The sequence below is a fragment of the Canis aureus genome, chromosome 23, assembly GCF_053574225.1.
Source record: "Canis aureus isolate CA01 chromosome 23, VMU_Caureus_v.1.0, whole genome shotgun sequence".
NCBI classification, from domain to species: domain Eukaryota; kingdom Metazoa; phylum Chordata; class Mammalia; order Carnivora; family Canidae; genus Canis; species Canis aureus.
Window position 1 is genome coordinate 50,688,282 of NC_135633.1, and position 12,929 is coordinate 50,701,210.

Consider the following 12,929-nt stretch of genomic DNA (forward strand, 5'->3'; position numbering starts at 1 on the left):
CAGATCCATGTATGTTATTCAATCTTGTGTTGCAAGAACTAGCTGTTCTAAGCCTATAACAGGGCCAAACAATGAGGGAGTTGAGAGGACTCTCTGGGTGAAGGGGGCTAGAAAGCACTAGAGTTTACACTTCCCCTTCACCTTGATAGTGCAGGCCAGAACAGTGTTGAGGCACCGTAGTGGGCCAACCCCCTCAGTAAGCTCTAGACCCTTAGCCCGCACCTGCCCAAGCTTTCCCTCCAAGTCCTCTCACCAAGGCAGCCTCAGCATGGCGCACACTGGGACATCCCTGGTTTGGTCAACACTTACTACAGCTAGGTGTCTTGCCAAAGTGACACAGGTGCAGATCACCCCAGTACACCCCAGCCCACTCCACTTTGGCTCTAGCTGACCCACCATGGTGCTCCACTGCACAGGGTGCCCCAGAAATTCCAGACCCTTGTCCCACCTTCAGCCACCCTTCTGGGTGCCCCTGACATAGAGAAAGCCCTAGGACCCCCAGCCTGTGTCATTCTGGACTCCAGCTGCCCTAGTGGGGCACCCTCTGCATGAAGCAGCCTGGGACCTCTGGCTTGCCCTCACTTCAGCTTCATCTGTCCAGCTAGGGCATGAGGACTTTGCATGAGAGCCCTAGGACTCCCCTGGCCCAAAACTACTTAAGCTTCAACCATCCCACCAGGACAATGAGTACATATCTTTCATAATTAGGGATCATTTGGTTGCAAGGAAGAAAAAGCATTCAAATCAGTTCAAATAAATTAGAGCAATTGGAAGAAAACAGGGGAATCTCACAGAACCCAAATACAGAAAATCTAGTGGGTCCTCCTGAAAACTAAGTTCTTCATGTAGGTACTCCCCTCACTACCACCACCAAGGAGGAAAATAATCATTCCAATTCTTTATGCTCTTGCTTGTCTTCACAGACTTTTTCATGTTGGTTTGTTACAATTAAATATAGTCAGGGGTTCTGAAACTAGATGATGGTTCCAGAGCTTACTGCCATCAGAATACTAGTCTCTAGACGCCAGACTCCCAATGATCATGGAGTAGAGCAGATGAGGAAATGCTTGGAAAGGTCCCAGTGGCCTACAGAGCCCTTAAACTGGGATGTATGTTGTCATCTCCCATTGTGCATTGTGTTCTTATTATACTGGATCCACGTGATTTGCAACATACTACCCAGAGGGTAAATAGAGTCATATTTTTATTTCATCTAATTTTGTTAAAACAAGCCTGAGATTTCTAATATTTCATCTTTGGGTTTGCAGATACATTATCTACTTATTGCTGTACAACAAATTACTCTAAAATTTAGTGGTTACAAAATCTATAAACGTTTGTTACTTCATAGTGTTTCTGTGTCAGGAATTTAAGAGCTGTTTAGCTGCATGATTCTGCCTCTGGACCTCTCATGAGGTTGTAGTCAGGATGTTGGTCAGAACTGCAATCATTTGAAGGCTTGAGTAGAACTAAAGGGTCTACTTCCAAGGTGGCTTATTCATGTGGCTGTTTGCAGGATGCCTCAGTTCAGTTCCTTGCTGACAACTGGCAGCTAGGTTTAGTTTATTGCCACATGGACCTTTCTGTCAGGCTGTTTAAGTCTTCTCATGACTCAAGAACTAGTGATTCATGAGAGAGAATAAGGAGAAGGCCACAATGTCTATTATGATACAGTCCCAAAAGACACACAGCATCGCTTCCATCATGTTTTATTCACAAGAAGCAAATTACTAAGGACAGCCCACACCCAAGATAAGGGAAATTAAGTTCTATCTTTTGCATGGAGTAGTGTCAGAGAATTTATTGACATATTTTTAAACTATTATATCAGAAGATCCATTTTTATCCTATTGTGCCTTCCCTAAAGTCCCCACACATCACATAGTACCCCAAAAGGACTCATTACAATACAAACATGAAGTCTAGTAAAGTTTTATTCCAAATTAGAACTCTGGCACCTCCCTGGTTACTGTGATGGTTATCTCTGCTCTTCAAGGCTTTGCAGAACCATGGTCGGATATTAGACTGGAAACACTGGACCAAGCACAGCATCATCTCATTGCCTCCAGGTTTTATCTTCACCAGAAGTGACTTTGTCACAATTCCACTCCTTCTATGTTAATTACGATTCAACAGGCTCCTTATAAGGTTCTCCATCTTCTTTGTTCCTCAAATAATGTTTTCCCTCAAAGGCTCCATGATGCTCATGCTCAGATTCTTCAGATTTCACAGGTGCCCTCTGCTTTCCCCTTGGAACTCTCAACCACTACCTATTTTCTAAGCTCTTGGAATTTCTAGGAGAAAATAAGATTCATTTTCCATATTAGTGTGTATGGAGTCCCACAAAAGCCATATATCTAAGAATTTAAAAGGGGAGAGGGGATTTTACACTTTGTTGAACTAGGTAATAATTTGTTCTTTGGGTAAAGATAACAAATCTTCCTTTGTTTAATTGATCAATCTTTGAGATTATTAACTTGTGCTTTTGGAAAATTCCACACAGATAAGAGAGAACACAAAGATGAGTACCTAAAACTTTTTTAGCCAGGCAGGAGTTAGATGAAAAACCTCATGGTTTCAGAGGTTCTGTTGTAAGCCATAGATTGAATCAAGACATCCTCTCATTGCAGGGGTACAGCTGTAGTACTTGCATTAAAATATACTAACTAGCTTCAGCCCACCGGGTTTTAGGATGATTTTTATAGCTGCTACTCAAAAACTTAAGTCACAAGATTAATTTGGGGCTGAGAAAGAATTTAGGAATCATCTGTTTTAATTATTTCATATTAAAGGTGATACCAACTGCACTGGTTATTAAGCTGTTGCTATCCAATGTGCACATTAGTTCATAACTCTACAATGTGCATAGACTTTATATTGTGACTAATGTGTAGAATGATCAATTGTCCTGGTTTTCCCAGGACTAGGGGATTTCCTAAGTTATGGGACTTTTAGTACTAAACCCAGAACAAATATTAGGGGAAAAACAAGATGATTTAGTCACTCTGCTAACATATTTTTTTTTTTTTATCAATAGATACATAAAAATTACCCCAAGACTTAGTGGCTTAAAACAACAAATATTTATTTATCTCTCACCATTTCAAAGGATTAGGAATTCAGGAGCTGTTTATCTGGGTGGTTCTGGCTTAGGGTTTCTCGTGATATTGCTGTCAAGCTCATGGCCAGTGCTGCAGCCATCTGAAAGCTCAACTGGAGCTGAGTCATTCTGAAGATGGCTCATCAATATGGCTGTTGGCTGGAGGCCACAGCTCCTCACTACATGGACCTCTTTTCACAATGTGATACTAACTATTATCAGATATTACATTGTCTCAAAATACCTCTCCAAAAGTTTTTAATTATAGGGCAGGGATGGGGAAAGAAGTAACTTTACAGTAGAAAAGCCTGGCAGAAACTACCTTGGTGAAGTTATGAGCACTGACATCACCAATAATGGGGCAAATTAGAATCATGTGCCATCTGATAAAACACAAATGTTAAGAATTTGACATTGTTTCTGTGATAGTCCTGTCAATCTAATCCAATCTTAATCATGAAAAACATCTTATATATCCAGATTGGAGGATGTTATACCAATTCCCACCCCTATAGAAAAAACAACAATAACAAACAAACAAAACTGACCTGTAAATCTTTGGAAGTATCAAGATTATAGAAATCAAGCAAAGACTGAAAAGCTGATCCAGATTAAAGATTACTAAGGAACCATGATGACTAAATGTAACCTTGTGATTCTGGACCACATCATTTTCTGTAAAGGACACTATTGGATAAGCGGTGAAACTTGAATGAGGCCTAAGGATTAAAAAGTAATCAAAATTCATTTTCTAGTTCTCTCTATTACGTCATGTTGGAAAATGCCCCCCTTTTTTGAAATGCACAATAAAGTATTTGGAGGTGATAAGCCATCTTGTCAGGAAGTTATTCTTGAGTGAATCAGTCTATAAAAGTTCTTTATGTTGTTCTCAAAACACTTCCCAAAATTAAAATAAGTTCTTTTTAAAAAGTATGATATTTCCACCAAATCATCTTGCTTCATCTCTATTACAACTAATTTCTTTAGTATCATGCTGATACATCTTACCAATTTTTGATATTCTTAGGCTGTTTGGGGTATACGTATTTATTTGTTCATATGTTAAACAATTATTGGTCTCCTATTATACCCCAAGTAACTTGCTGGGCACTGAAAATTTAACTATGAACAATATCCAACATAAAGATCTAATGAGATTTATAATAATAACCCTCAGATTACAGACAAACAGGTAATCATCATATTTAATGGGATATGTGATATGTTTAAGGAAATACCAGGTAGTATGGGAGAACAGAGGAGAGGCAACTTAGGTTATGTTCTTCGGAAATACTTTCTACAGTGAGGTATGTCAAAGCGAGATCTAAAGGAAATCTAGGAATTACCCAGGAGGAAAAGTTCAGCAGGTGTATTTGGGCAGACGAAACCATGCAGGGAAGAGCTGGAGGTAAAATCAGGAGCATGGTCTACTGTACATACTGCAGATAGCCAAGAATATGTAAAAGGAAGTGTCAGAACATGAGCCTAGGGAGCAGAGAGCCTAGCAGGTGACATTTCAGAGGCACCTAAAGCACCATCAGTGCCTGCTACACCTATATTACCAAGTTATTACCACCAGCTCCAGTAATCTGGTCACAGAGCTTGTTGAACCCACATTTCTATCCATACACATTCCAGGCAAATGGCTCTGAGGGGTTTAGTCAGCTCAGGACTGTTTGATGTTAACAAAGAGAAGCACATCATTTGCAACAACTCCCTTGACAATGTTAAGTTTCTTAACCAAGTTTAGACAAGTGTTTGTTGAAAAGAGTTATTGGCATACTTGTTTGCATATAATATTTCATCCCTGGATAGAACTATATTTACAAACGATGTCTGGCAAAATAGAATTGGATATTTTTTACTCTCCCTAAAATACTTGCTCTATTCTAAACAGCCCTTCACAGTGCATTTCTCCTTGGCAACTTTGTGATTCCCTAAATACACACATCCAATTACCCCAGTGGTTTCTATTGTACTGTGGTCTGTTTTCAATTTGGGTGGCAGGCCTTAGTTCTCTGCTGCTCTCCCAACAAGACGTTCACTAATGCCAGAACTCCTGGGCAAAGAATTCTTCCAGATTAACCATGAACTTTATTTTTAGTGTAAAAGATGTTTGCTTAATAGAAAGATTACTTCATGTACTTAGAGTCATTAGTAATGAGAAAGAGACAATACTTGGTGAGTTTATCCCTCCATCTGGTTAGGGAAGGATTATTCCCTGTGACAGATTGGCTACTGTCAACCATACAAACTGAGTTAAATGAAGCTCAGACTAGCTGTGCACGAAGACATTTTTGAATGGTTAGTGTAGACCCCTGGATAAACACTAGCCCTGAGCAGTGAGCACCTGATATCCTTATGGTACATCCATCCAGCAGCTGTGGTCAGTTGCTTACTGGATCCAAGTCCAGATTATAAACAGAATGTCTTGGGTTTCTTCCACGTGAGAAACCTCTCTTCACTATTTAAGTCATATAGTGTATATTTGGGTCTTTGCAACTCTGTTACTTAAGTTTTAAGATAAAAGTACAGAAGATAAAGCAAATAACAATACCTGCTCTTTATTGAGTATTTACTATATGCCAAGCTTTTTGTTAATTGATTATACCATTTCTAATCTTCCTGGCAAGTCTGCAAAATAGTTATCGTCCCCATTTTATAATCAAGGAACTGTAAGATCGGAGAGATTATGTAGCTAGTCTAAGATCACACAGCTAGTAGTGTGAATACAAACTATGATTTAAATTCAAGGTTGTGTAACTTTGGACTCATTATTTTTTTTACCATGCCATTTCCTCTCAAAGATGGTTATCATTTGGTAGCACTCCATGGTTTATTTTGTATTTTTAATCAAACATTATGGAGCATTTACTATATGACAGTCTCTAGTCTAAGATACAAAGAAATTTCAAATATGGTTGATATGCCCAAAGACCACAAAAGTAAATGAGAATGGTAAACATAAAAATAACCAATAAAATAACATAAAACATGATGAAGTCCATAAAAGTTGTGCATGTTACCAGAGACAGAAATGAGAGAGATCTCTTCCAGGTGAAGTAACCAGAGAAGGCTTCTAAGAGGGAGCATCTTTTTTTTTTTATTTATTTTTTATTGGTGTTCAATTTACCAACATATAGAATAACACCCAGTGCTCATCCGTCAAGTGCCCCTCTCAGTGCCCGCCACCCATTCACCCCCACCCCCCACCCTCCTCCCTTTCCACCACCACTAGTTCGTTTCCCAGAGTTAGGAGTCTCTCATGTTCTGTCTCCCTTTCTGATATTTCCCACTCATTTTTTCTCCTTTCCCCCCATTCCCTTTCACTATTTTTATACTTCCCAAATTAATGAGACCATATAATGTATGTCCTTCTCTGATTGACTTATTTCACTCAGCATCATACCCTCCAGTTCCAACCACGTCAAAGCAAATGGTGGGTATTTGTCATTTCTAATGGCTGAGCAATATCCCCTTGTATACATAGACCACATCTTCTTTATCCATTCATCTTTCGATGGACACCGAGGCTCCTTCCACAGATTGGCTGTTGTGGACATTGCTGCTAGAAACATCGGGGTGCAGGTGTCCCGGCGTTTCACTGCATCTGTATCTTTGGGGTAAATCCCCAGCAGTGCAATTGCTGGGTCGTAGGGCAGATTTATTTTTAACTCTTTGAGGAACCTCCACACAGTTTTCCAGAGTGGCTGCACCAGTTCACATTCCCACCAACAGTGCAGGAGGGTTCCCTTTTCTATGCATCCTCTCCAACATTTGTGGCTTCCTGCTTTGTTAATGTTCCCCATTCTCACTGGTGTGAGGTGGGATCTCATTGTGGTTCGGATTTGTATTTCCCTGATTACAAGTGATGTGGAGCATTTCCTCATGTGCTTGTTGGCCATGTCTTCAAAGAGGGAGCATCTGAGAGTTATCTTAACTATTGTATATTCAGATGATAAAAGGAAGGAAATTTTGGTAGAGGCATAAGCAAAGGTGCAGAGCAAAAGTTTTCTGTCTAGGGAACAGCAATTCCATTCAGAACAGCAGCCACTAATGTGGATGGGATGTAGAAGATTCCTTACGTGGTAGTGTCCTGGCTCAGGTACTACTTCTCAGCTTCTCCATTTCTTTCGCAGATGCACATTAATGGTCAGCACTGTGTCTGCCGGTAGCATACATAGCTAGTGATATGCTTGAAAAAGACATTATGTAGAATGGATGCAGGGAATAAGAAATGGGAAGTAACAAGAGTACTGTTAGATCCCTTTCTTAATCTTGCCCTCGTCTTTCTTTAGAGGCTCTATCAGCATCTGAATCCTGAAACGGGTTTTTGAAATTGTGTTAAACAATCTTGCATGAATTCATGCTAGCTTATAAAATGAGCCTTTGTGCATGCTTCATGTTGAGTGATAGCATCATATCTCCACAACTCCTAGACCAAAGCATTCCTATGAGCATCTCCTTAGGAGATGGACACTGTTCACATGAACTGCTCCACCTTAGAACTCCTCTGAGTCACACTCTTCCCATATAAAATTCCTTAAATTCTTCTCATGTGATCTTTTCCTTCCTTCTTGCCTTAGAGAAAAGGATTCACTCATACTCATTGTTCCCAAAACTAAACTCACCACTTTTTTTTTTTTATCATATCCATTTCTTCCTGTCTCTTCTGGGCCCTTGTTTCTTTAATTGTTCTGATTTTTCTTAGATCTCCAATCTCTCTCTTTACTTCCACTCAGTCTACAAGGATGCTTTGATCTCATTTATATATTTTTAAGATTTTATTTATTTATTTGAGAAAGAGAGAGGGAGAATATGAAGTGGGGAGGGGCAGAGGGAGAGGGAAAAGGAAAACCAGGCTCCCCACTGAGTGCAAAGTCCAATGCAGGGCTCAATTCCAGGATCCTGAGATCATGACCTGAGTTGAAGTCAGACACTTAACCAACTGAGCCACCCAGGCACCTCTCATTTATAATTTTTTAAAATTAATTATATACTTCTTTTTATCCTGCTACTCCTTCCATTAGTCTTCATGCTTTGCCATGCTCTCTCTGCCAAAAGTCTAAAAGTAAAACTGGTCTAAGACAAAATTTTCCACTTCCTTACTCCACTCACTCCTTAAAGCCCTTATAATTTAGTTTACATTCCTCCCTCACTTCACTGAGGTCACTATCTTGAAATTCTCTAGTGGCCATCTTAATCCAGCAGCCTTACCTCATCATTTTCATGAACTGCCCTTCTGAAAATCTGGCAATGCTGAATCAGGTGGGGTTCTTTCACTAGTTTTTTATCCTCTAAGTTGCAGCAGTACTTTCTCAGTTGCTAAGACAGAAACTGAGTATCGCTCACTCCTTGTACTCCTGGAACCATAATTCTCTTGAATCTTTCCATTCTCAATGACACTGCAATTGCTCAAAACTCATTATTTCTTATTTAGATTATTGAAACAGTCTCCTAACTGTACTCTCTGCTTCTTAAGTGCACTCTCTGCTTCTTGTCTTAGCCTCTAATAATCCACTACCATAATGGCTACTGCAGTGCTCTTTGGAATATACATGTAGGATAATATCACATCTCTCCATTGAATCCTTTACAGATTCCCCATAGCCTTCAGGAACTCTTGAACATGGCATATCAGGAACTTTATGTTCTGGCGAATGACATTCAGTTCAGTCCAACCTCATTTAGACTTCCCTCTCCCCTACTTCATATACCCCACTTTATGTCTGAAATTACAGTTCTCTGAAAGTGCTATGCTCTCTCATACTTCTAAGCCTTCACCATTCTATCCTCTGCCTGATTTGTTATCTGCAATCTCTTTCAACCGAGTGATTTACAAGTTTTCTAATTGTCAATTCACACATTATCTGCTCTAAAATGTCTAACTTGATCCCCACCCCACTCTGTCCCAGAGCCTCTGAGGGGAAGTGTCAGTTCTATGTAGTCTCATGGATTTCACTGGATATCACTATTCTAGTAGTCAACACCCTGAATTCTGATCATCTGTAAAGGCTGGCAGTCAATGGCATGAATAATTGCTAAAAAATACCAAAACTTAATTTCAAAAGAGATTTGGAGAGTGATAGCTTTGAAATAATGGACTGTAACTGGTACTAGATGAAAAATTAAAGTATTCCATCTACCCAATCCAAGCTCTCTTAAGGATGTAGCAGAGCAGGCGAAGAGATTAACCCATGATTATCTTCTCATGTGGAACGAAAAATGCTAATAGACCCAATCTAAGATCTAGACTCTACTGTGAAATGAGTACATAGTTCATGTAATGTAATTAATTATTTTGATTTGTGTTTTCTTGTTATTATACTTTATGTCCTTTTTCAAAGTGCTGAAATTTTTGCAACAGATTTTTCCTACAAATTAGGCACCTAACTCATAAACCCTACTACACAGAAATTGTGTTATATCTATGCACGTGGTAACTAGTTACTAAACAAGCTAATGTTGGTACTTTTTATACTGGCAGACAAGGAAATTGGTGAGACCACTTGGGTGTGTGATCTTCTGTGCTTGTTTGCAGTAATTTGATGGCTCTTATGTGTCCCCCATTTTTGCTAACGTAGTAATGAGCTTATGGAGAGGCTTGGTGTTTGATTGATTTCAAGTACCACCTGAAGCGAGAAATGTGTTTTGTCAGCAGATTATACTCTGAATGGAAATGAGAAGATGAAATCACACTGGCACTGAAGTTTCAAACCTGAGTCACCATGAGAAGGAAGTTGAAAAGCATAGAAATATCAGATATAGGAGTCATCTTTTCAGGCATGCAAATGATGAGTTTAGGCTATAAAAATATGTATTTGTTGGTACTAATAGTAGTGATAGGATGTTCAGGTAAAGATGTCAGAGATAAAGAAAACTATTTTTCTAGTCACAACATATCCACACCAAATGTGTGGGGTTTTCACACCAAGAAACTCTCCATCTCCCTGTAGACACCAGTTGGATGTTCTATAATGTAATTCATTCTGAAACGAACTAGCTGGAGTTACCGCAGATCCCACAGGCTAAGAGATCAGTCCCACAAGACTGCCCCCTACTTTAAATGAAAATCTCCAAGTACTGAATCCACCACAAATTAGAGGTTCCCATAAATTCCTCTCAGGCTTGATAATTTATTATAATAACTCACAGAACTCAAGAAAACATTGCTTATTACCAGTCTATTTACTATTATTGGTTTATTATAAAAGATACAAATGAACAGCGAGATGAAAAGGTGCATAGGGCAAGGTCCAGAGGAGCCTTGAGTACAGGAGCTTCTGTCCTCACAGAATTTGGGGTACATCACCCTCTTGGCATGTGGGAGCTCTCTGAATTCCTTTGTTTATGGTATTAATGGAAATTCTATTATGTGGGCATGAATGGTTAAATCACTGGCTATTGAAATTAGCTCAGGGGATGGGGCTGAAAGTTCTAACCTTCTAGTCACTTTGTTGATAACTTTGGCAACCAATTTCCTTCCTTCAATAATCTCCTCACTAGCATAAACTGAAGTATGGTTAAAAGAGGCTTATTATGAATAAGGAAAGATGTTCCTTCCACCCCTATCATTCAGAAAATCTTTAAGATTTTAAGAGTTCTGTGCCAGAAAGTAGGGACAAAGACCAACTATTTTTTTTTATTATATTAAATATCACAGGTGGCATTTGCTAAAAGATGACATACAAGGTCCTAGGTATGGATGAGAATCAGAAAGCAGAAATATTCCTGGAAGGAAGAATTCAAATTTTTCAAAAGGGGAACATATGTATGTATACATTTTCTATGAAAATGTTTGTTTAAAACTATTCAAAAATATAGTTTTTTTAGGAGTAATACAAAACTGTACCCCCCAAAAAGTCCATATACAGAAGATATTCCCAAGTTAGAAAAGCTTGTTGAATCATTGAAAATCTCGGGATCCCTGGGTGGCGCAGCGGTTTGGCGCCTGCCTTTGGCCCAGGGCCTGATCCTGGAGACCCGGGATCGAATCCCACGTCGGGCTCCCGGTGCATGGAGCCTGCTTCTCCCTCTGCCTGTGTCTCTGCCTCTCTCTCTCTCTCTCTGTGACTATCATAAATAAATAAAAAATTTTAAAAAAAAGAAGAAAGAAAATCTCGGGGAGGCGGCTGCGGCGCGGGACGGCGGCTGCGTCTCCACGTGCTCCTCGCGGCGGGTTGAAACCGTTGGCGGGCGCCGGCGGAGAGGACAAGACTTCAAACCTATCTTGGATAGAGAATAGATACCCATTTAGGTAAAAATGGTATTTTTTACATGCAATGCATGTGGTGAATCAGTGAAGAAAGTACAAGTGGAAAAGCACGTGGCTGTTTGCAGAAACTGTGAATGCCTGTCTTGCATGGACTGTGGTAAAGATTTCTGGGGTGATGACTACAACCACCATGTGAAGTGCATCAGTGAAGAACAAAAGTACGGTGGCAAAGGTTATGAAGGTAAAACCCACAAAGGTGATGTTATCCTGTTGCAGGCACGGATTCAGAAAATTAATGAATTAATAAAAAGACCCAATGTCAGCCCCAAAGTGAGGGAACTTTTAGAGCAAATTAGTGGTTTTGACAACGTTCCCAGGAAAAGGGCAAAATTTCAGAACTGGAAGAAGAACAGTTTAAAAGTCCATAATGAATCTGTTCTGGAGCAGGTGTGGAATATCTTTTCTGAAGCTTCCAGCAACGAAGCGGTCAGTAAGGGTCAAGCCCAGCAGCCACTCGCCCAGGTGGCCAGCCCGCCCCGCGCAGAGCTCTCTGCCCAGGTTCTAGCCGTTGGAACAAATGACCCCACAGAAAAGCAAGCAGAGGTAAAGAAGAATAAAAGAGAAAGGAAGGAAGAAAGGCAGAAGAATAGAAAGAAGGAGAAGAAAGAACTAAAATTAGAGAACCCCCAAGAGAATTCGAAAGGTCAGAAGCCTAAGAAGCGCAAAACAGGCCAGGAGGCCGGAGAGGAGGCCCCTGCCTCCGCAGGGAAGAGCAGCCAGAGCAAGGCGGGTGAGGCCAAGGGAGCCGCTGACAGAGCTGAGGAGGGAGAGGCCGAGGAGTCCAGGAAAGCCCGGCCTGGGAAGAGAAAGCAGAAGCACTCGGAAGATGACATAGAGTCTAAGAAGAAAAAGGTAAAGTTCTCAGGACCTTCAGAGGGTGGAGAACCAGAGGACCACGAATCTCCTGCAAAAGGTAAATTCAACTGGAAGGGAACTATTAAAGCAGTTCTGAAACAGGCCCCAGACAATGAACTAGCAATCAAAAAGCTGAGGAAAAAGGTCTTGGCGCAGTATTACGCAGTCACGAATGAACATCACAGATCGCAAGAGGAGCTCCTGATCATCTTTAACAAGAAAATCAGCAAGAACCCCACCTTTGAGTTACTAAAGGACAAAGTCAAGCTTTTGAAATGAGCATTTTTATATTTGAAAATTTAATCCATCCTGTTGATTTCTTTCACTACTGTTTATAAAATATGTAATGACGCGTAACAACTCCCAATTTTGCTTTCCAAAGCTGTATTTTTAAGTTAAAGAAAAAGTCTATTTTTGGTAGAACTTTTATGAGAAAATATATTCTTATCCAAAATTCTAAAAAAAAAAAAAAAAAAAAAAAAGGAAAAGAAAAGAAAATCTCAAGCTTGAGGAAGACAAAAACTGATGGAAAACAGACTTAAACAGAAATCAACTAATTCTGGTAAGGTGATTGATAAACATACATATATGATAAATGTATTCAAATAAGTTAACACAGATAACACATTGAACAAAGAAAATAACAATAACATTTTACACATGATCACTTATGAACAATGGAAACAACAAATTAATTTT

General features: G+C 39.7%; 1 pseudogene; it reads left to right on the forward strand.

Annotated features, from left to right (window-relative positions):
- Nucleotides 1-11,206: 11,206 nt before the first annotated feature.
- LOC144295121 (cell growth-regulating nucleolar protein pseudogene) lies at nt 11,207-12,727 on the forward strand (annotated as a pseudogene).
- Nucleotides 12,728-12,929: the final 202 nt, after the last annotated feature.